The sequence below is a fragment of the Chelonia mydas genome, chromosome 10, assembly GCF_015237465.2.
Source record: "Chelonia mydas isolate rCheMyd1 chromosome 10, rCheMyd1.pri.v2, whole genome shotgun sequence".
In the NCBI taxonomy this organism is placed as follows: Eukaryota; Metazoa; Chordata; order Testudines; family Cheloniidae; genus Chelonia; species Chelonia mydas.
Window position 1 is genome coordinate 62,593,175 of NC_051250.2, and position 23,441 is coordinate 62,616,615.

Consider the following 23,441-nt stretch of genomic DNA (forward strand, 5'->3'; position numbering starts at 1 on the left):
AACAGGCCCAATACTATAAACTCTTACTCACATGAGTAACTTTGTCCCTTTGAGTACATTAGGACTAGATGGTTTACATGTGCACGTAAGCTTCTTTGTATGCATGTCTTTTTGAAGGAGTGAGGTCCTAAATAGATACAGATTCATAGATACTAAGGTCAGAAGGGACCATTATGATCATCTAGTCCGACCTCCTGCACAACGCAGGTCACAGAATCTCACCCTCCCACTCCTGCGAAAAACCTCTCACCTATGTCTGAGCTATTGAAGTCCTCAAATTGTGGTTTAAAGACTTTACGGAGCAGAGAATCCTCCAGCAAGTGACCCGTGCCCCATGCTACAGAGGAAGGCGAAAAACCTCCAGAGCCTCTTCCAATCTGCTCTGGAGGAAAATTCCTTCCCGACCCCAAATATGGCGATCAGCAAAACCCTGAGCGTATGGGCAAGATTCACCAGATACCCAGGAAAGAATTTTCTGTAGTAACTCAGATCCCATCCCATCACAGGCCATTGGGCCTATTTACCATGAATATTTAAAGATCAATTAATTACCAAAATCATGTTATCCCATCATACCATCTCCTCCATAAACTTATCGAGTTTAATCTTAAAGCCAAATAGATCTTTTGCCCCCACTTCTTCCCTGGGAAGGCTATTCCAAAACTTCACTCCTCTGATGGTTAGACACCTTTGTCTAATTTCAAGTCTAAACTTCCCAATGACCAATTTATACCCATTTGTTTTTGTGTCCACATTGGTACTGAGCTTAAATAATTCCTCTCCCTCTCCGGTATTTATACCTCTGATATATTTATAGAGAGCAATCATATCTCCCCTCAATCTTCTTTTAGTTAGGCTAAACAAGCCAAGCTCCTTGAGTCTCCTTTCATAAGACAAGTTTTCCATTCCTTGGATCATCCTAGTAGCCCTTCTCTGTACCTGTTCCAGTTTGAATTCATCCTTCTTAAACATGGGAGACCAGAACTGCACACACTATTCCAGGTGAGGTCTCACCAGTGCCTTGTATAACGGTACTAAAACCTCCTTATCTCTACTGGAAATACCTCGCCTGATGCATCCCAAGACTGCATTGGCTTTTTTCACGGCAATATCACATTGGCAGCTCATAGTCATCCTATGATCCACCAATATCCCAAGGTCCTTCTCCTCCTCCGTTACTGCTAATTGATGTGTCTCCAGCTTATAACTAAAATTCTTGTTATTAATCCCTAAATGCATAACCTTACACGTCTCACTCTTAAATTCCATCCTATTACTATTAGTCCACTTTTTAAGGTCTTCCAGATCCTCCTGTATGATATCCCAGTCCTTCTCTAAATTGGCAATACCTCCCAGCTTTGTATCATCTTTATGTATCATCTAACTTTATTAGCACACTCCCACTTTTTGTGCTGAAGTCAGTAATAAAAAGATTAAATAAGATTGGTCCCAAAACTGATCCCTGAGGAACTCCACTGGTGACCTCCCTCCAGCCTGACAGTTCACCTTTCAGGAGGACCCGCTGTAGTCTCCCTGTTAACCAATTCCTTATCCACCTTTCAATTTTCATATTGATCCCCATCTTTTCCAATTTAACTAATAATTCCCCATGTCGCATGGTATCAAACACCTTACTGAAATCTAGGTAAATTAGATCCACTGTGTTTCCTTTGTCTAAAAACTCTGTTACTTTCTCAAAGAATGAGATCAGGTTGGTTTGGCATGATCTATGTTTTGTAAAACCATGTTGTATTTTGTTCTATTTACCATTGACTTCAATGTCCTTAACTACTTTCTCCTTCAAAATTTTTTCCAAGACCTTGCATACTACAGATGTCAAACTAACATGCCTGTAGTTACCCGGCTCACTTTTTTTTTCTTAAAAATAGGAACTGTGTTATCAGTTCTCCAATCATACGGTACAACCCCTGAGTTTACAGATTCATTAAAAATTCTTGCTAATGGGCTTGCAATTTCGTGTGCCAATTCCTTTAATATTCTTGGATGAAGATTATTTGTGCCCCCCCAATTTAGTCCCATTAAGCTGTTTGAGTTTCGCTTCTACCTCAGATACGGTAATATCTACCTCCGTATCCTCATTCCCATTTGTCATGTACCATTATCCCTAAGATCCTCTTTAGCCTTATTAAAGACTGAGGCAAAGTATTTGTTTAGATATTGGGCCATGCCTAGATTATCCTTGACCTCCACTCCATCCTCAGTGTTTAGCAGTCCCACTTCTTCTTCCTTTGTTTTCTTCTTATTTATATGGCTATAGAACCTTTTACTGTTGGTTTTAATTCCCTTTGCAAGGTCCAACTCTACTTGACTTTTAGCCTGTCTCACTTTATCCATACATGTTCTGACCTAAATAAGGTAGCTTTCCTTGCTGATCCCTCCCATCTTCCACTCCCTGGATGCTTTCTGCTTTTTCTTAATCACCTCTCTGAGATGCTTGCTCATCCAGCTTGGTCTACAACTCTTGCCTATGAATTTTTTCCCCTTTCTTGGGATGCAGGCTTCTGATAGCTTCTGCAGCTTTTATTTAAAGTAATCCTCTGCCTTTAGATCCATAAATTCTTCAGTCCAATCCACTTCCCTAACTAATTTCTTAATTTTTGAAAGTCGGCCCTTTTGAAATCAAAAATCCTAGTTGCAGATTTATTTTTGTTAATCCTTCCATTCAGTTTGAACTGAATTAGCTCATGATCACTTGAACCAAGATTATCCCCTACAACCATTTCTTCTATGAGGTCCTCACTACTCACCAAAACCAAATCTAAAATGGCATTCCCTCTAGTCGCTTCAGCAACTATTTGGTGAAGGAATCCATCAGCTATCGCATCTAGGAAAATCTGAGCCCTATTATTATTACTAGCACTTGTCCTCCAGTCTATATCTGGGAAGTTAAAGTCTCCCATGATCACGCAGTTTCCATTAGTATTTACTTCATTAAAAACATTAAAAAGGGCTCTATCCATATCCGATCCCTGAGGCCTATAGCACACCCCAAGCACTATCCCAGGGGAGGCTCTAATAGTTTTCTTCCCCAATGTAATTTATGCCCAGACGGACTCTGTCTTATCCATTCCATCGCTTCTTATTTCTTTACATTCTACCTCATCATTGATATACAATGCTACTCCACCACCTTTACCTTTACCTTTATTTTGGTCTTTCCTAAACAGCACATACCCTTCAATACCTGTAGTCCAGTCATGACTACTATTCCACCATGTTTCTGTTATCCCTATAATATCTGGTTTCACTTCCTGCACCAGTAGCTCTGGTTCCTCCATTTTGTTATCCCGGCTCCTTGCATTGGTGTACAAACATCTTAATTTTTCCTGTTTTGGCCTCGCTCACATTCTTTACCCTGTTAGGCACGGTCATTCTACAGCCCGTATAACCTATTAGACTGGTATCCACACTGCCCTTCCTCCTTATATACATTCTCCTACCCACAGCTGTATCCTTTCTTACTTCGTTTTCTTCCCTCTCAATGTTAAAATCCGGCATGGAGATTACCTGGACACCTCCTAACCATCTCCCCAAATTCCTAGTTTAAAGCTCTTTTAGTCAGTTGTGTCAGCCTCCATCCTAGAAGTCTATTTCCTTCCCTACTCAGATGAAGTCCATCCCGAGAGAACTGTCCTCTGTCCATGAATGCCTCCCAGTGACCATACATCCCAAAGCCCTCCTTATAGCACCACTGCCTAAGCCATCTGTTGATAGTCATAATCTTGTCACACCTTTGTTGCCCTTCTCTAGGAACAGGCAGAATCCCACTAAAGATCACCTGAGCCTCGATTTCCTTAAGCGTCTTCCCCAGCCTAGCATAGTCTCCCTTAATACTTTCCAGCGAGAATCTAGCCGTATCATTTGTTCTCATATGAAGGATAATTAGGGGATTCTTTCCTGCTCCCTTTAGGATCCTTTTCAACCTCAGGTCTCCATCCCGTATCTTAGCACCTGGAAGACACCACACCCTTCTATTCTCTGGATCAGCTCTGGTTACAGGCCTGTCTATTCTTCTCAGTAAAGAGTCCCCGATCACATAGACCTGCCTTTTCCTGGTGACGGTGCTGTTCTCCAGTCTATCCCCTGTTCCCTCTGGCTGCACGTTCTTTCCATTCCTATTCTCCCTTGTAATCCTCTTCAACCCATCCTGTATCCTCCTGGGGCTCATATTTGGTGTAGTCTCCATTGACTCTTCCCCTTTTCCTATAGGACTAGTCGCTCTTCTCTTCTTCCTTGCCCTTCCACCTTCAGTGACTACCTGCTGAGCCCCTTCTTCATTTTCCAACTCTGCAGACCTGTTCTTGAGCTCTATTTCTCCTTCACTAGCCTGTCTTTTCCTCTGCCTGGTTCTTTTAGTCACATGCTTCCACTGACCACTTTCCTTACCCAGTCTCCCCTCAGAATTCCTCAGTCCTGCTTCCATCTGCAAGTCAGAGCTTTTCCCTTCAGATACCTCATGTCTTTGCTCCATAATCTGCTCAAACCCCTTCCTAAACTCAACCAGACTTTCCACCTGCATCTCCAAACCTCGGATCTTTTCCTCCATCAGCTCTATCAGACAGCATTTCATGCAGACAAAACTCTTACCAGGTGCCCCCTCCAGGATCATGTACATACCGCAGCTTCCACATTCAGTCATCTTCATTGTGTCTTCCACGACATGAGTCACTCCCACTGCTGCCTCTGTATCTGCCATAGCCTTCCCACCTAAATCCTGTTAATCTGGGAAACACAAACCACACCAAAACACCACCACCCACAGCAAAAACAAACCCCAAACAAGCACCACAATAGAAACTCCCACTCAAACTCCCCTGTGTACAGCTCTGTTTGCTGGCTCCTGTGCCGCTGCCTGGCTAGCTGGCTACCTTTATAGGACCCCTAGTCAGAGAAGCCCTGACCCCTAATCAGGGCTCAGCTTCTCTTCCAACACAAAGCCCCTAAAAGCCTCTACACAGACCGGGGCAAATTATTTAACCACTCCATTCCTCAGTTTCCACACCTGTAATATGGTGGTGATATCTATCCTGCAAAATGCCATGAGCTGTATGAATGAGAAACTATGGAAGTTAAGTTTTATTACTAATACTTTAAGAAGAAACTTCCCGAATTACAACTGGGGCAGATTCGAATTACAACTGGGACTAGTTCAAAAAAAGATTTTTCCCAATAAAAATTAGGGTTAACTCAAAAAGGAACTTCTCCAGTAACAACTAAGGTTATTTTGATAAAGAAAAAGATAAGTGTAAATTTTTTTTTAAAAAAAGGAAGTAACAAACTGCATCTAGATATGATTAAAAATAAAGTACCTTGGTGATAAATGGAACCATTTCCAGATGGAAATTTGCCAGATTACAATAAGGGTTACTTAAAAAGAGAGTGTCCCATGTTATAGGAATGCCTACTTCATTAAGAAAATTCCCCAGTGTCAGTCAGGACAGATTTTAGGAGGAATTTCCCCAGCTGCAGAAGAACCCAACAAAGGATATTGCAAAAGGTCTCAGTTCAGCAAAGCATTTAAAGAGAAACTTCTATTTAGGAGAATGAGAAGCAGATTAGCGGGCTCAAGCATCTCGCAGCAACAAGGTCTGAAGAGGGGAATATGGCTTTGTGCCTCAATTTACTGACATCATCATGTTTTGTGAGAAGCCTTGGTGTAAAAAAGAAGGGAATCCGAGGACCATTACCAGCATCTGTAGTAATGGGTCGTATTATCAGTGATTAGGGAACAGAATCCATTGCCATTGAAGTCTGTGGGCACTTGGCTATTGAGTTCACTTGCAGGAGGATTGAATCTTCAATGCCCTGCTCCTTTTTCTGCTTCACTGTAAGGCTCTATAACTCATATTTTAAGGTTTTATAAATTCTTGGTCATTCCACCCCATCTGTCTGGACAAAAAATAAACTACTATGTGCACTCCACAATTTCCTGAAAGTAGCATTCTCAGACAGAGAGAATAGAAGAATATATCTATAGCTATCATTTCACCTATTCCAGATCCGAAAAATCAGGAGTAACGGTGGGGCTGGAAGCAATACTTTGACTTCACTTTCCTGGATATGGATACAATACAATTTATTTTTATGTAGTGTCCTTCAAAGAAAGTATCATCACTTGAAGCATGGTTTTGTGCTCGCTGCCAGAACTAAGCTATTGAAGATACTATAATGACAGCTCCTCCTTATCATCATCATCAATATTATGACAACCCAAACTGACAAAAGTGCTATGTGTGGTGGTATAGTGATTTGTACAGTGAAAATAAACAATGCATCAGCATAATGGCTTAGAAGGAGGACAGTGGGGTTTGTAGTATTATAGGCAGAGCTGGTAGTGCTGCCTATACTTAAGGTTGCCTAAGGGCATGGCTACACTTGCAGATGTAGAGCACTTTGAGTTAAATCCACCTTTGGAGAGCGCAGTAGGGAAAGCGCTGCAGTCCACACTGACAGCTGCAAGCGCACTGGTGTGGCCACATTTGCAGCACTTGCAGCGGCATTGGGAGCGGTGCATTATGGGCAGCTATCCCACAGAGCACCTCTTCCCATTCTGGCGCTGTGGCTTGTGGGAAGGGGAGGGGTGTGCAGGGCATTCTGCGTCCTGTCTCCAATGCCCTGTGATGCATCGGTTCGCATCCCAGCAATCCCTGTGCTTCCGTCCACATTTGGCGCCATCTTTCAACGGTTTTTGTACGGTGCGCTCTGTCTTCCCTTTTGGTCTGCAGGAATGAAGCCCGAACTGCTGAGGAGTATGCTGACGAATGTCGCCAGCACGTCACGTTTGGCAGTCGAGTTATTATGATCCAAAGTGACAGTGAGGGCTCCGACGATATCGACTCGAGTAACGCATATGACATGAGACTGCTTGTGGCATTCATGGACATGCTCATCACCGTGGAACACTGCTTTTGGGCCCGGGAAACGAGCACTGAGTGGCGGGATCACATCGTCATGCAAGTCTGGGATGGCAGCAGTGACTGCAGAACTTTCGGAAAAGCCACTTTCATGGGACTGTGTGAGGAGCTTGCCCCCACCCTGCAGCGCAAGGACACAAGATTGAGAGCTGCCCTGATGGTGGAGAAGCGGGTGGCTATTGCATTCTGGAAGCTGGCAACTCCAGACAGCTACCAATCAGTCGCTAACCAGTTTGGAGTGGGAAAGTCGACCTTTGGAATCGTGTTGATGCAAGTTTGCAAGGCCATTAGTCGCATCCTGCTCAGAAGAACCATGACTCTGGGTAACGTGCATGACACTGTGGATGGCTTTGCACAAATGGGTTTCCCTAACTGCGGAGGGGTGATACATGGCACGCATATTCCAATTCTGGCTCCAGCCCACTTAGCCTCCGAGTATGTTAATCGGAAGGGGTATTTCTCTATGGTTCTTCAGGCGCTTGTGGATCACCATGGGTGTTTCATTGACATTAATGCAGGCTGGCCTGGAAGGGTGCATGGCGCACGCATCTTTCAGAACACTGGCCTGTTAAGGAATCTGCAAGCCGGGACTCTTTTTTCCCAGACCAGAAGATCACCGTAGGGGAAGTCAAAATGCCTGTTATTCTTGGAGACCCTGCTTACCCTTTAATGCCGTGACTCATGAAACCCTACACAGAGAGCCTTGACAGCAGCAAGGAGCGGTTCAACAGGCTGAGCCAGTGCAGAATGGCTTTGGAGTGTGCTTTTGGCCATTTAAAGGGCCGCTGGCGCTCTCTGTATGGGAAGCTGGACCTGGCCGATGACAGCATCCCCGCGGTTATATCCGCATGCTGTACCCTCCATAACTTTTGTGAAGGGAAGGGTGAATGATTCACTCAGGCATGGAACTTGGAGGTTCAATGCCTGGAGGCTGAATTTGAACAGCCAGAGAGCAGGGCTATTAGAGGGGCCCAGCGTGGGGCTGCAAGGATTAGGGTTGCCTTGAGGGAGCAATTTGAGGCTGAAAGCTACCGGTAATGTCTGGTGCCCTGCACAGGAGTGAAGTTCAGTGGTTCCAATGTTGGTAGGAATCTGTGTTTGCTATGCTGACTTGCAATGCCTGTTTCTTTCCTGGGCTAAGGTATCTTTTACTTTATGTAGTAATAAAAAATGTTTTCAAAGCCAAAAAATCCACTTATTGAAAAGAAAATTCATTATTGAAAAGAAACACAATTGCTTGGGAAACAGGGCAACGGGGTGGGATGGGGAACGGTACAGTCACAGATTTGCCTATGTCCTGTTATCATACTCAGCCTTCCTATCTGGAGTGCTGTGCAATGAGTGCTATACTGCATGGAGATGGGGGTTGAGTGCAGTGGGTAGGGGTCATAGTTTTCAGGGCTGGATGGTGAAGCTACAGGTATTGGAGGCAGCTGGTGGTGGTAAGAAGCTGGATGTTGGGGGAAGTGGGTTGGAGGTGGACATGGGGGCACCAGGGAAAGAGTTTTGAGACAAGGGCTGCAGGGGGGGGGCGGGGGGCGCGGTAGTGCTCTGCCTGCATGGCTACGAGCTTCTGGTTAGAGTCTGCCTGGCTCTCCATTATGCTTATCAGCCAATCCGTGCTTTGCTGCTGGAGCACCGCGCTTTTGTGCCGGCGCTCCTCATTCTGTTGGCGGATCCTCCTTTCGCTGTCCTGCCACTTCTGCACTTTTTGATTTTTATTACTTGAATGCTGCATTACTTCATGCAACATATGGTCTTTGCTTGTACGTGGCCTCTTTCTGATTCTTTGGAGTCTTTCGGCCAGTGATAACACGGACGGCTGAGATCTCAAGGTTGTATCTGTAAAGGCAAAATGCAGCACTTAACAGAGGCAGCATTGTTCACACCAGACAGAGCAATGATTCCCCCGTACTTAAGGGCAAGCACAGTCTACACAATAGCATAATTTGCCTGTCCCAAAGCGAGCACACAACCCATGGGAGCCCCAAAACGGTGAGTAAGCACTGGGTCAAGCGTGACTGATTGTTTCATGGCTGTACTGTCTTCTGGGTTTCTGTGCCTTGGGGAGAGCCAACAGTGGCAGGGGGCTCCTATACTGAACACTGTCCCCACGTTTTCCGTAGGATGAGTTCGTCCTGGAAGATATCTCGCTGCTGAGGGTGACCTGGGAAGCAAGGGAGGGTCTTCTACTACAATGCAGCTTCCGCCCAGGCCCATATGCAGCTTGCCTGTGTGCAGCAATGGACCCTCCACCCCTCAGGGCACAGTGGCGCAGACAAGTTAGCCTTACTGGGACAAGGACCGCAGTGGCTCTCCCGAGAAACCTGCGCAAGCGCATTGCCCAAGTTCTGGATGAGACCTTTGAAGAGATCACTGAGGCAGATTACCACAATGTGAGTGAGCACATCAACGCCCTATTCCACAACTAGGCATGCATGCAGCCCTAACCCTCCTCACCCCAAGAGCCCACACTGAATAACTTCCTTCCTAAAATAAAAGCTGCTTACCGGGAACCTCCTCTGGTGTTTGTCCTTCCCCAAGCACCGGCCGCTGTGACTGGCTACCTTCCTCCTGGCTTGAGAACAGCTTCTGGCTGCGTGCATCTAGGGATTTCAGGGTGTCTTCCTCCACCTCAGCACCCTCTCTCCCACTTCGCTGCTGCTGCTCCTCCTCCTCCTCCTCCTGCCTTGTTGAACTGGGCTCTGGAGTGGTACTTGGAGTGGAGGTGGGGTCGCCCCCAAGTATCGTGTCCAGCTCTTTGTAGAAACGGCAAGTTGCAGGGGCAGCACCAGAGCAGCTGTTTGCCTTGCGAGCTTTGCGGTAGGCATTCTGCAGCTCCTTCACTTTAATCCTGCACTGCAGTGCGTCCCAGTCATGGCCCCTTTCCATCATGTCCCTTGATATCTGCCTGAAGATATCGTAATTCCTACTGCTGGAGCGCAGCTGAGATTGGACAGCTTCCTCCTCCCAAATACTGATGAGGTCCAGCACCTCGCCATTGCTCCATACTGGGGATCACCTGGCGTGTGGAGGCATGATCACCTGGAAAGATTCGCTGAGAGCACTCCATGCCTGGCTGAGCAAACAGGAAGGGGATTTTCAAAATTCCCAGAGAATTTAAACGGCAGGTCTGATAGTTGGTCACCTGAGGGCAGAGCAGTAGAGTTCAAAGTGATGACCAGAGTGGCTAGAACAGGCATTGTGGGACGCTTCTGGAGGCCGATCAGAGCACGCTAACAGACCAGGGTGTCCACACTGGCTCTGTGGTGCTCCAGCGGGGGCGCACGAAATGTTATTCCACTCGCCGAGGTGGAATACCAGGCGCGCTCTAGCCATGGAGTCAGAGCACTGTACATGCCTTGCCAGTGTGGACGGGTAGTGAGCTAGTGCGCCCGGGGCTCCTTTAATGCGCTCTAACTCGGAAGTGTAGCCAAGCCTTAATACTTTCTTGTATAAGACCCTCTTTTCAGTTGCATGAACAAACTTAATTCGGGCATTTCCTAATTTTGAGTGCTTGACTTTGCAACATTTGTTATTTTAATATAGTTTTTATGTGAAATATGTATGTTTAAATTAATTGTTGTTGCTGTTGTCATTCTCCCTCCTCTATTCCCTTTGTTTGTTTTAAATCTAACTAGATAGTTAGCTTTCTGGAGCGGGGACTATATGTTTGTACAATGCCTAGTGCAGTGGGGCTGCAATTCCCAATTGGTCCAGTAATTGGGTGTACTGGCACTTTAAGAGAGAGATGAGGGAAGTCTCTAGAACCATTTTAACATGTTGCAGCAGTTTTATGGTAAAGGCAGAGTTGCAGGACAAGAAGAACAGCCACTTAGAAATAAAAGGAAGTGGTTTTGGGGAGGCAGTAGGGATGTTTGGAAGTACAGCAGGACTCCTGCCTCTGCCCAAGAATGGAACCCCTAGAGGCAAGGTGAGTGGAAGCTTCCATCTGATCTCCGTTCAGAGGGAATGCTGGGTAGTGTATTCCCAGGACTTCTGGTAGATGCATGCTAGTCTGGAGAGAGATTGTGGGAGGATATTGCAGACAATCTGTCCCAGGTACAGGGAAAACTCTGTTTGATGTTTCAACTTTGACCTCTGAGGATGGTCTGAGTTCTCAGAAGAAGAAGAAAAACGCTGCTGTGACCTCTGACAAATGTTGGCCTGCCCCAGGGTCCTTAGTTGCTATTGTGATACATATAAATAATAACAATAATCCATCAGCTTTTTAAATCACTGCCAGTCCAAACCATTCAAAATTGAGTCAGGCCAGACTGCTTTAAAATCATGACACTTAAAATAATCCTACATGTATTTTTTATTTTTTTATTTTTTATTTTTTACGTTTGCCTCTGGATTTTCAACCATTAGGGTTCACATTTTCAAGCTTTTCTCTGCAATCAGGAGGACAGTTTTTTTTTAAAATGAAAGCTGAGATTCTGATGTAATTGCTTATTCCAGGAAATGGGTCTTTAGTGGACACATCAGGTATCATGAATTGGCAACACTGTATTGCTCTCCTAGGGTATTGCTGAAAGAGGGCAGAGTTAAGGTTGCATAGACAACCTTAACTCTGCATTTCCTGGTTTTCAGAAGTTTTGAGTTTTGCTCAACACAACATATTGCTAGGGGATAACATACCACCAAGCAACCTTAACTCTTAATCAGCTGGCTTTTCCATCAGTTCACTGAGAGTCTACCTGGCTGTCTATATCAGCAGTATACCTGCCTGTGGATAGATTTTTCCATTTCTGTCACTCTTTGATATCCAGATTTCAGAAACTTCTAGTCAAGGTATACCCTACTGGGTCTGATCCAGTACCTTTGTGGGATTTTAACCTAGTTTTCTCCAGACTAATGTATTCCCGCCGTTAAACCTATGGTGAGAACCTCGCTATCTCTATTGTATATGAAGACTGCATTTGTGGTGTCAAGCACTTCTGCAAGGAGAGTCTCAAAACTTTAAGATCTCTTAGCTGATTCTCCTTTCGTAGCCTTTCATAAAGATAAGGTTCCCCTTAGGCTAGACCCTAAGTTCATGTTAAAGATGATGTCGGCTTTCCATCTCATTCAAACTATTCAGCTTCTGGTGTTTTTTCTAAACCCTCACTTGTCACAGCTGAAGAAGTGTTCTATACCTTAGATGTTTGTAGAGCTTTGGCATTTTACCTAAACTGCACAGTCTTTCACATCTTCTCCCAGACTCTTTGTAGCCTTACTGAGAGAATTAGGGGTCAACCAGTAACAGCTCAGCAAATTTCACATTAGATTTCTGACTGCATAAAGCTGTGCTATGATCTTGCTAAAGTCTCTCCTCCACCAGCAATAACAGCTCACTCTACCAGAGCTCAATCAACTACATCAGCTTTTCTGAACAACATTCTGTCACTGGGGCACCCCCTCAGGCTCTGGGTGGGGCCCCAGCACTCACCCAGGCTATGGCTCTGGGATGTCTAGGTGGTTTTCCCACTCCAGCCCTAAGAGCAGGGCCGGCTCCAGCATTTTTGCCGCCCCAAGCTGTAAAAAAACCCAACTTGCTGCCGAACGGGGAGGCGGAATCCTGCCCGCTGAACATGGAGGCGGAGTGATGGTGCGGCTGCTGAATTGCTGCTGGTGACTGAAGAAGAGTTGTGTTCCCACTGCCGCCCAGGGCGGATTGCCACCCCAGAGCCCGACATCCTGCTGCTCCTTTACATTTGCCGCCCCAGGCACCGGCTTGGTTCGCTGGTGCCTGGAGCCGGCCCCGACTAAGAGGCTCAGCTCTCTGGCTGGTCCCCAGCTAGTCAACCTCTTCTGGGCTGTCAATGAACAGAAAGAAAGGGTAATTAACAGAAATGGGTTGTCCCAAAGCTGGGTTAAGGCTCCCCCTTTTCAGAGGGCGCTCAGCAGGCTGTGGACCTATACTAAGTTCACAAGTAATAGAGAGGAATAGTCCCCTTTCAAGGTGAGTCAGGATCAGGCCCTTCCTTCCTTCATGGAGGGGCTATTGGGCAGTGGTCAGTAAGGAGCTCCTGCCTTTAGTCGGCCCTCTCTCCAGGAGGTGAGGACTGAAGGTCTGGTCTGCTCTCCTCCCTGGTCTGCCATTAACTGAGCTGCATTTCTCTCTCTTAAGCTCCTCACTCCAATTCTGACATCTCTCACAGGTGTGATGGGGTGGGGCCGCTGAGCCTGCACTAGCTCATTAAACCTGTGTTGCCCAGTGTGGTCTTTGTGTACCCAAAGCAGCTACATGATCATCTGTACATATCTTTTCCAGACATTACACCATCCGTGAATCGTCTAGAGACAATGCCACCTTTGGCAAGTTGATGTTACAGTCTCTGCTCAAGTGAATGGAAGTCCCACCACTTGGAAGGGAACTGCTGATGAGTCACCTGCAATAGAATGTATATGTGCACAATCACTTGAAGGAGAAAACATGCTTACTTATCTATTCTTTAACTGTTGTTCCTTGAGATATGTTGTGCACATATACATTCCACACCTCTCCCACCTTCCCTGCTTGGACCTTACGAATACATTGGTACGAAGAAATAGAGAGGGGCAGTGGATATGCCCCTTCTATGACCTTGGCCCAGCTCATGAGGAGAGCAGGGGCTTGTGTTGACTAGTGATGCTGCTGGCAGAAGTCTCCAGCTACAGTGCACGGGGTGCACCGGCAGTAGAATGTATATGTACAGAACACATTTTGAAGAACAACAGTTACTGTAGGGATACATGACTCCTCCCACTCCCCCTCGCCCCCATGAAGGTTAAGTTCTGTAAGGCTTAATTACATTCTGTAAGTGCTGGCCAGTCCTGAAATTGTTAAAACCTGACTTTTCAGAAAAAAATTGAGGCTCTTTGGAGGAGAAAATGACCTGTGATAGTTAAATACTTACTTTGATCGAGCAAGTTTAAGTCACAGACAGAGATTCATCCATCTCAGAAATGTCAGTTCTCGCTATAGATGAATCCTAAAAGGCTTGCTGGCGAGTTCAGGTAAGCATGTAAAAGTTCAGATGATTATCCACACCTTTTTGGTTTGGAACTATAGCAGGAATAGGCTTTCACATACTGTTTTGGGGTATTCGTTCTAAGACTTATCCCAGCCAAAAATCAGAGGAATAATTTTTAAAAAGTTTTTAGACCTTAAGACTTTTTAGACCTTAAGTAATGTTTCACTTCTTTCCAGTATGGAGTTTGAATGAAGTTTTGGGACAGTTATGACTTATTTCAGACTGACAGGCCTATACTTAGCTAGATCTTTTTTTTTTTTTTTTTTTTTTTAAAACGCTTGACGCACCATCATGCTAATGTAGAATTTACTCTTGATGCCAGAGGTTCCCAAACTGCAGTCTGCAGAGCATTTCCTGAAGATATATGGAGAGCTGGGAAGCCATGTGAGGAATTGCCACAGGTATCTGCTGCTACCCAGGAATCTGCTGCAACCACCATAGTTGTTGCCACTGAGGAACCTTCTGCAGCTATATAAGTTGCCACTGTTACCAGAAACTGTGAGATCTGTAATCGTGGGACACTCTGCTGCTGAAAGATCAGCCATCTAGGGAACCCCATTGCCCACAACTTCTGCAGGACCCTAGTGCTGCAGCTACTTCTCTGAGACCTCCTACCACTGAGGGACCGGCTGCTGCAGCTGAGAGGAAGGATAGGAAATATAAAAGTCCAAAACAGGGGCCTGTGAATGAGGGAAGGAGTAGTGGGAACTTCTGAATGGGGAATTTTGCATGGAAGGAGGAGTAATGGTCAGTCTGAGGCAGCTGGGGATGGAGTATCCTCGGTGTGACTGGGAAGGCAGGGACTGGAACCGGAGTGTGTAACCTGAGGCCTAGGGAGGAAGACAGGAACCAAGTGCCAGGAGACAGGAACTGAGGACTAGTGTGCATCTGTGTTCCCCCTCTATGGTCCACCAACGGTCACCTCTCTTTGGTGGAGACACACACCTCTCTCTCTCTCTCTCCCTGTTGACTTGGGTATTTCTAGGCTGCACAGTCTCTACCTACCCAGTGCATTCCCCAGCAAGTCAGACTGCCTAAACAGACATGCTTTGCGTTTCTCTTCAGGTTATAAACAGCGGAATTCCTCACTGCTATAAGTTACCACACAGTTTTTCCTAAGCAAGCACATTTATTCTTAAAGTGAAAGCATTACAGATAAAACACATTAAAATAATAAAAGAGCCTACCTCCATGCTGTTAATCTTGCCAGAGATCACCCCAGCTCCAACAAGGGCTCTGGTAGGAATCAGTCCTTCAAACCCCACCAAAGGGTTTTTCTGTGGTTACAAGTTCAGAACCACCTTGGCTCAGAATAAGCAAACTCATGAACCTGAGAGTCAGTTCTTTATACAGAGTGGGCCTCTGAGCTTGTCCTCCTGTAACAGGTGATCTGCAAACATAGGTCTTCTCCTCAGGGTGAAGCTTCAAATGACTGAGTTGCATAACCAGAAGGGGTGCATTTGCATACATTTTCCCCTAGAGAGTTTCTGGGAAACCCTTAACTTTGTCCCAAAAGTACTTTTGTGCCTGGCACACTGTTTAAAAAAGTCCTTTGAAACTCATAACACTTCCCAGGGTTTACACTGACCACATCTTCCCCCCCTAGAGAAGTTGCATACAATCCCACAATAATACATAAACATTTGCATTTTTAGTACAATGAACTCCTAAGATATTTAAACTTGTAATGTGACAAACCCATACCATTTAGTCCCCATGCAATATTGCAGGATTTCAGCTGGAAAGATTGATTGGATCCTGAAGTACTGAAAAAGGACAGACAAGCAGGTAGTAAGTTGCTTCTGGATGCACCATGCCGTAAATAAACAAGTTTTATTCGGTTCATAAAACTCTCATCAGCATGTCAATTATAGCAGAAGTGGAACTGATATGCATTGCTGAAATTAAGGATGAGTAAATGGTGGTGATAAAATTCTAGACTCATTCAATTATTAAGGCCTTGTTGTCAGCTGAACAGAAATGACATATCCAGGAGCAAACCTCTACCACACAAAGCAAAGCTATATGAAGGCTTCAAATTTTTATTTGACCTGGTGCCTGAATAATTTTTTTTTAAAGAAATTATGGTGAATGAGGTCTTATCTGCTACCATCAGGTCCCACCAAATTGCTCCTGCTATATGAAAAAACAAAACAGAAGAACTTGAGGCTACATCTGTCCCATAAATCCAACTGAAGAGGGCAGGGTTGCAGCTCACTCCAATACCCATTAATATTACTCCATAGGTTAGCAAGAAGCAATCACTCAGGGTGCTCTCTCCTGCAAGGCAGCAAGTGTTTTGCCTGCAGTACTCTCATTCACTCTTGAGATGGAACACAAGGGACAAATGAAGGACTCAAATTCAGATCCACTCTCAGGACTCTAAACCAGAAATTTTGCTTGTATTTTCTTGATCAGGCTCCCTATTATTCTTACTAGTTAACTCAACTTGATACTCCGTTATTCAGCTGTGTATGTCTGTAATGGCTGGTAGGGTGGTCTAGAAAACCACCATCCTGTTTTGTGGAAAAAAAATGAAGCTTCTATGTTTATTTTTGTTCAACAGGACTAAACCAAGACCTTTCAACGTTTTTGAGCGACTGACAGGATAGTGAATAGTCCAGTGGTTTGGGCACTCAACTGACACATTGAAGACTCAGGTTTAAGTTCCTGGTCTGGCTGAGTCAACCCAGGGATTTGAACCTGGGTTTGCCAAATCCTAGGTGAGCACATTGGCCACCAGGTTATCAAGTCAGTCAGTTTCTCCTGATGGAACTTTTCCACTTTGTATAAATAATTCAATTTTCATGGGGCCAGAGAGAGAGAGAGAGACTTACTCTATAGCCTGTTAGTTAGGGTCTCCCACATCCCAGAAGAGTGCTGAAACCGCTAGGCTATTGGCTAATCAGGTAGGGGTGGGTGCATGCGTGAACACACATCAGAAGTTCCATCCTGGATCTGAGAATTCCTTCTGACAATTCTCATTGAAACCAGCACGTTTTCATGAAAAGTTTTGAGTTAGATTAATCAGCATTTTTAACAACAAAAAATTTCATCAAGAAATTTCCAATCAGCTCTACTGTTTTCCCTTTCTGTGAGTTCCCTCTTAATTCAACATGGCTATCTTAACCACTTCACCACAGTATCCAAAGTAAATTCAACAGCACACTGATGATGCAGATTGCTCTTTTTGGCTGGTTCTGTGTGTGTTGCTGTTTTTCAGGCTCTATTACTAGTTAATACCCATTGTTGTTCAACCAATTATGGCAAGCTGTCACATTTTTGATTAATCACATTATACCCTATCAGTATATTTTGTGATGTTTGTGTTACACTTCTTCACATCTCCAATTCCTGCTATTGAAGAAAGTGATACTGCCATGCAATTAAGCTTTTGGTGTCCAGGCTTCTGAATGTTATTTTTTGTGATAATAAACCATAAAACCTGGGTCATCTGGCATATCTTTGGGTATTTTCATTCTGACAAGTATTGATTTCCCCACACATTATTTCCTGTTGTTCTCCAGTTTAATGGCTGACTTGCCACAGTATGATTCCAACCTCTTTCTGGTGACTGAATCATGGATATGTCTGGGTTCTGACCATAAATCTTTGCTGTTCGTCTCTATGTCTAACGGGTGATATTCTGAAACCTAACTATTGGCTCTGAGACATTAATACATTTAAATGGCTCATGGAAAAATGACACTAGTTCATTTTTCAAGATTTAATCTTGGCGGGGGGGGGGCGCTTTCCAATGTATATTCAGGGAGAGTTGTAATTCTCACTTTTTCTGGAGGCCTAAGAGATTCTAAGATCATTAACATTGTGTTCTTTACCGTACAGATTTCAGAGTAGCAGCTGTGTTAGTCTGTATCCGCAAAAAGAAAAGGAGGACTTGTGGCACCTTAACAGGTTTCGGAGCAGCAACCGTGTTAGTCTGTATTCGCAAAAAGAACAGGAGGACATGTGGCACCTTAGAGACTAACAAATTTATTTGAGCATAAGCTTTCGTGAGCTCACTTCATCGAATGCAATTTGTTAGTCTCTAAGGTGCCACAAGTACTCCTTTTCTTTTTACAGTACAGAGAGGCTGTCCATGAATTATTCTGGTGTTAGCTCTGGTAGAACTTTATGAGCAGCATTCAGCTGAGGACTTGAAAGCTCACACTGCTGAAGTTGTAAACAATGATATGGGAACCAATTAAAAGGGAAATCTCCAACCCCAAATGCAAATCTTCACATTGATGTGTCAGATCTTACAGGCAAGATCCTCCTAAAGCTCATTTAAGTTATTTTTTTTCTTCCTTCCTCATTCCAGTGCACTATATACTATATGTATTTTTTTTACTTCTACTTAATTATTTTTCTTAAAATGTTTTTTAATCACATGGCCATCCATATATATTGTATATTAGTAGAAAAATGCATTTAGGCTCCCAAAAGCTCTTTGAAAAATAGGTTACTCCTAGTCATGTTTAGTATTTTTTTCCTCTCCTCAGGATGGAATCTGCTTTCAGACTATTTTTCACAGAGGAAAGGGATTAGTGCCCCTTTATCAATATTGTCCATATCCCCACTCAGTATACTTTATTATCACTGCTAGAAGGTGCTTCTCGAAGACTGAGCTGTGAAGCTGTAAAAATCAAGCTTCTCAAAGCTGGGGAAAATTGAAATGTCACTCTCTACAAGGAGTTTTAGGAGTGAGACTAAGCATTTACCTCAACCCAGGCCATCCATTCTATGGCCTAGTTCAGAAACTTTCAAAATCAATTTTAAATCTTTTCTTTAGGGCTCTCATGTCCCTTCAATATCATACTTTATTATTAAATTGCCATAGTCAGAGCAACATTTGGGGAAGAAATTGATTTGTTATTTGCAGTGACTACTATTCTTCCTCACTCTGCTCTACCAAACACCAAACTGGATGGAGAACTTCCTATTTTCAACAGATGCAATAGGCCACTGTGGTGTTTGACAGACAATTCCTCATGTTCACAGAACTAGCAATGCTCTTCAAGGCCAAATTAGATTTATATGGAATGGTAGGTCAGCTAGCAGCATTATGTACCAGTCTGAGTGACCAGGTTAATTAGCAGCCAAAATATAAATAGTAGCATCTCCAGGGACGCTGACATGCTTAATGCATCTGTGGCAAATCAAATTAAGAGAAATCCCATTATCTTGTTTGGGATTCTGCTTTCTACTGACCACATGTTTCAATGTCCAAACAGGCCAGTTATTGCAGAGATATTTCATTACTCTAATATACTGTCCTAAAACAGAATATAAGGCAAGGGGGGAACCTAACCATACAATAAGATCATTATTTACAATTAAACTAAATTCATTTGTTTTCTCTTTTTCCTGTCAGGGTAGGTATTACTCAGCTGAGATTACACTGTCAGCACAGCACATGGTATTTTTGCATTTTTAATGCAGCCCCCAAACATTTTTATTTAGCTCGCTGTTATCACAGTATTACTAATGAGCTGGTTGGAAGACAAATATTTTTAACAATACTTATAACCTTGTCATGCTCTGGGGTTTGTTTTCTGATATTTATGATTATTTCTCATAGGGACTGAGTATGGTAAACTGTCCATTAATCTCTAATTTTATAGTCTTCATGTTATTCAAGACAGACAAAAGAAACCCATAAGCATTGGGAGTTTTTAAACAAGATTATTTTATTATTAAGGGAATGAAGGACATGAATAAAAGCAGAAATGAGAAACACGTACAAGTTTTTATATAAAATGATACTGTGGCTGGAATAAAAAGCAAAGAATAAAGGGAAAATGCACTGATCCCTTTGTACCTTTGGTAACTCTGGATCATTAAATTCAGCTTCATGGGCAAGACCTGACATTTAAGTTGCATATTTAACTACGCTTTGACACTGATACTTTCCAACAAGGGATAAGAGAATAATTTGATTTTCAGTGCAAACTATCACTATTTTAAATATTTAAGATAATGTAATTTATTTTTTTCCAACATGTAGCCACATTATAACCAAAACATCCCCGAAGGGACAAATCCTCCAGCATTAAGTATTTTACCTAACTAAATTTTAATTAAGGAAACCTGAAAATAAATCCCATCTTTTCTGTGGCCTGTTTCCTCAGTCTGTTAAATCTTTGCCCGTGAAAATAAGTCTCAGATTCTTATGTAAAACAGCAAGCAGTGTAATTAAGTGTTCTAGGAAACCAATCGTGCACTTTCAGGTATCTTAAATATGTAGACTGCCAGCGATACATTCTTCGATAGAACTTTAATTGAGATAATTACATGTATTTTAGCATTTTTTCCTTCTGTTATGTTTCAGATTTTAAATTGTGTTCTGTTTCCTTGTGCTGGCTCATCATCACTTTCACTTTTAATTTGACAGAAAGAGTGGTAATCATTTTAGAAGAGGAATACATTTTTGTCAGAAAGTAGCCCATTTCTACCTATGTGGCATGATGCTGTGTACAAAGCACTACGTAGATAAGTTCTGTGCATATTAATGATTTCCTTTGATTGGAGGTGTGACCAAGGATCACACGTTTCCTTCTTAGGAGTGAAAATTCAGTTAAAAAACTGTTCTGTTATATGACTGTCATTTCGGTCCCAATGTGGATGTGATTGCATATATATCATAATATTTCTCCTGCCATCTTGTGTTATTTTATTTATGTACTTTAAGTGATTGTAGTGGTCTTGAAAATACCAGACTGATAGCACCGGAGACTGATTTTCTGTATTTATCCCCAATATAGGTATAGTGCAAGCTTTCCCATACTTCTCTGCTCATGTATTCATAACCAGAACCAGGAGGACCATCTGTAAAGGATGAGAAGGTACAATAGTCACCACCATTTATTAAGTGCTACTATGCTGCAGTCTCAGATACACCATTTATGCACTAGATTTTCTAGAGAATGGTGTGTGACATACAATGACAAGATTTCTGATAGCAGTGAGTGGCAGCGGTTGGTAAGTGTTCACTTTTAATGTTGACCGCTCTTTTTCAGTCTCCATGCCCATTTAGCTCATGGCATCTACTCATAGAATTTAGGGACCCAATTAAGAGAGTGTGGGGAAAATAAGTAATACAAACTAGATTTATAATGCATCAAGCTGTTAACATTGTTTACATAAGAAAATGTGTTTCATTAAGTATCAATAATAATAATAATACAATATTATTTCTTTTGTTTGTTTCCTCCCCGCCCCAGTTTTTGAAGACCGGACATAAATTGTTTGTGGGTGGCAGGTATCTCAATCCCTGCATATCTGAACTATGTAAGAGTTAATTATATCCCACTTCACTGCAGCTATGGTTAGATTCATGGGGCCTCTCTGTGTGTAATGCTGCACTTTAGTAATGTGTGTCACTGTAGAGACAAGACACATTAATGCAGGCCTGAAATTATTAATTACAATTATAGTGACTTACAGTATTTAAAAAAATCAGAGCTAGATGAAATTCATTATGAATAAAATTCATTATGAATTTAGCCCTTTTTGGAATAGCAAATATTTCATTAAAATTATTTTTTTATTGCATGTATTATTTTTCAATATTTGCTGGGTAGTCTGGACAAATAACATTTTAGTCTATATGTTTTTAGTAGTTAATTTTGACTATTTGTTATTCGTTATTCATCTTGTGTCACATAGCATTATTTCTGCTCCCTGTTTGGATGTCTGGAACTTTCAGATAGCAAAGACTGAATAACGCCTTTCCAATAAAAATATTTAGATGAATAAACATTTGTAAAACTTTCAAGATTTGTGAACATTTTCACGGGTACCTCACAGATGTCCAAATACATTTGTGCAACAAATAATCTGACCCCATAAATCACAATGAACTGAATTTGGTGTTTTTCAAATAGTCATTAAGCCATTTTTTTGCTTGCTAATTTCTTTAAAAGTATTCACTACAAATTAGCGCTAGTCAGAAATATTTCCTCAACATTTCCCCTCAGATTTTATCAATTTTAGTTCAAAACTGAAACATTCTGTGTAGCTGGTTCAATTTAGATGAAATTCCTCCAAGCAGTCTTTGAAACATACCTGCCAAGAGTTCCAGGTTCCAGGGCTACAGGGCAGCCTTCCAAGTGGATGGTCCCCATGCTGGGAACTCCAGGGTTTTCCCTTTTGTGGAGAATTTCAAAATTTTTGGTTTTCATTCCAAATCAGGACAAAAACCAAATTTCAAAATATCAGTCATCTATTCCAAATAGATTCATAGATGTTAAAGGCAGAAGGGCCCATTAGATCATTTGGTGTGACCTCCCATATAATAAAGGCCATAGGATTTAATCCAGTTATTCCTGGATTAAATTGAGCCCAATAACTTGCATTTGACTGGAAGATATCTTTTAGAAAGGCATCTAGTCTTGATTTGAAGACTTCAAGAAATGGAGAATCCACCACTTTCCTTGGTAGTTTTGTTCCAATGGTTAATCAGCCTCAATGTTAAATAATTGTGCCTTATTTCTAAATTGAGTCTTCCTTCAACTTCCAGATGTTGGTTCTTGCTATGCATTTCTCAGCTACATTCATAATCCCTATGTTACCTGGTATTATTGTTGAAAATCATGAAAATAGTGATGGTGACATTTTCTTTCATCAAAAGTTGCTTTGATATATTTGGCAAGTTGAATGTCTGCCTCCTAACTGTCTCAAGGTCACTTCGAGTACACTGAATAGGGCCCCAACAACTTGGGGTATGATGTCTAGAAAATGGTTTCTATCTTTGGTGAGAAATCAAAACTCATGTTTTGCTTCTTTCTTAGAAAGTCAAAATAAATACATATTCCGTTCCTCAGTGCAGTCTAAACTATTTTTTGCATTAAGTAAACAGATGTTTTGCCAGTTAAACTGTTATGTGCTTAGCAAAGTTTAAATATTTGTGTCCAATGGAGGGAAAAGCTGAAAATCAACTGGTAAATTCCTCTTCAAGTTGGAGGTTTTCATAGCCTGAATTTTCCTGTGTCATCAGTAACATCCAGATTCCCAGCAGGGAGAGCTTGATAGAAAAAGTTGTCTCGCTGTCTCAGGATTTATTTTGTGAATGAGAATGAGACAGACAACACTATCAGCTGAATGGGAGTCCGGGGATTTGGATTCTTTCCCGAGCTCTATCACTAAGCTGCTGAGTCACATTGGGCAAGTTTGATTAATTTTCCATGCCAAACATTCCCTAATGATTGAAGGGAAGACTTTCAGAAGCACCCAAGGGAGTTTGTAGCATAATTCTCCTTGGAAGTCAATGGAGCTTGTGCTCCTAAATCTCATAATTGTTTTAGAAAATTTCTCCAAGAATCAGTTCCTTACCAAATGCAGCATAGTTTAAAGTACAGTTCCTTTCTGAAAGTGACTATAAAGAAAAGCAGCATGAAGTTCCTGCTTTATTTTCTCTTTATTCCATATCACCTGTGTAAATTTTCCAAGTAAACTGATGAGGGATTTTTTTTAACTGCCATTTTGGAAAACTCACCCAAAGCTC

The 23,441-nt window shown here is 42.6% G+C and overlaps 1 long non-coding RNA gene across 1 annotated transcript in view; it reads left to right on the top strand.

The window, feature by feature from the left end:
• Window positions 1–20,424, top strand: part of LOC122462066 — a 155,670-nt gene extending 135,246 nt beyond the window's left edge. The window contains exon 3 of the long non-coding RNA XR_006284407.1: window positions 20,331–20,424. This is a non-coding gene — a long non-coding RNA (uncharacterized LOC122462066). The remainder of the gene's footprint in view (window positions 1–20,330) is intronic.
• The last annotated feature ends 3,017 nt before the right edge of the window (window positions 20,425–23,441 follow it).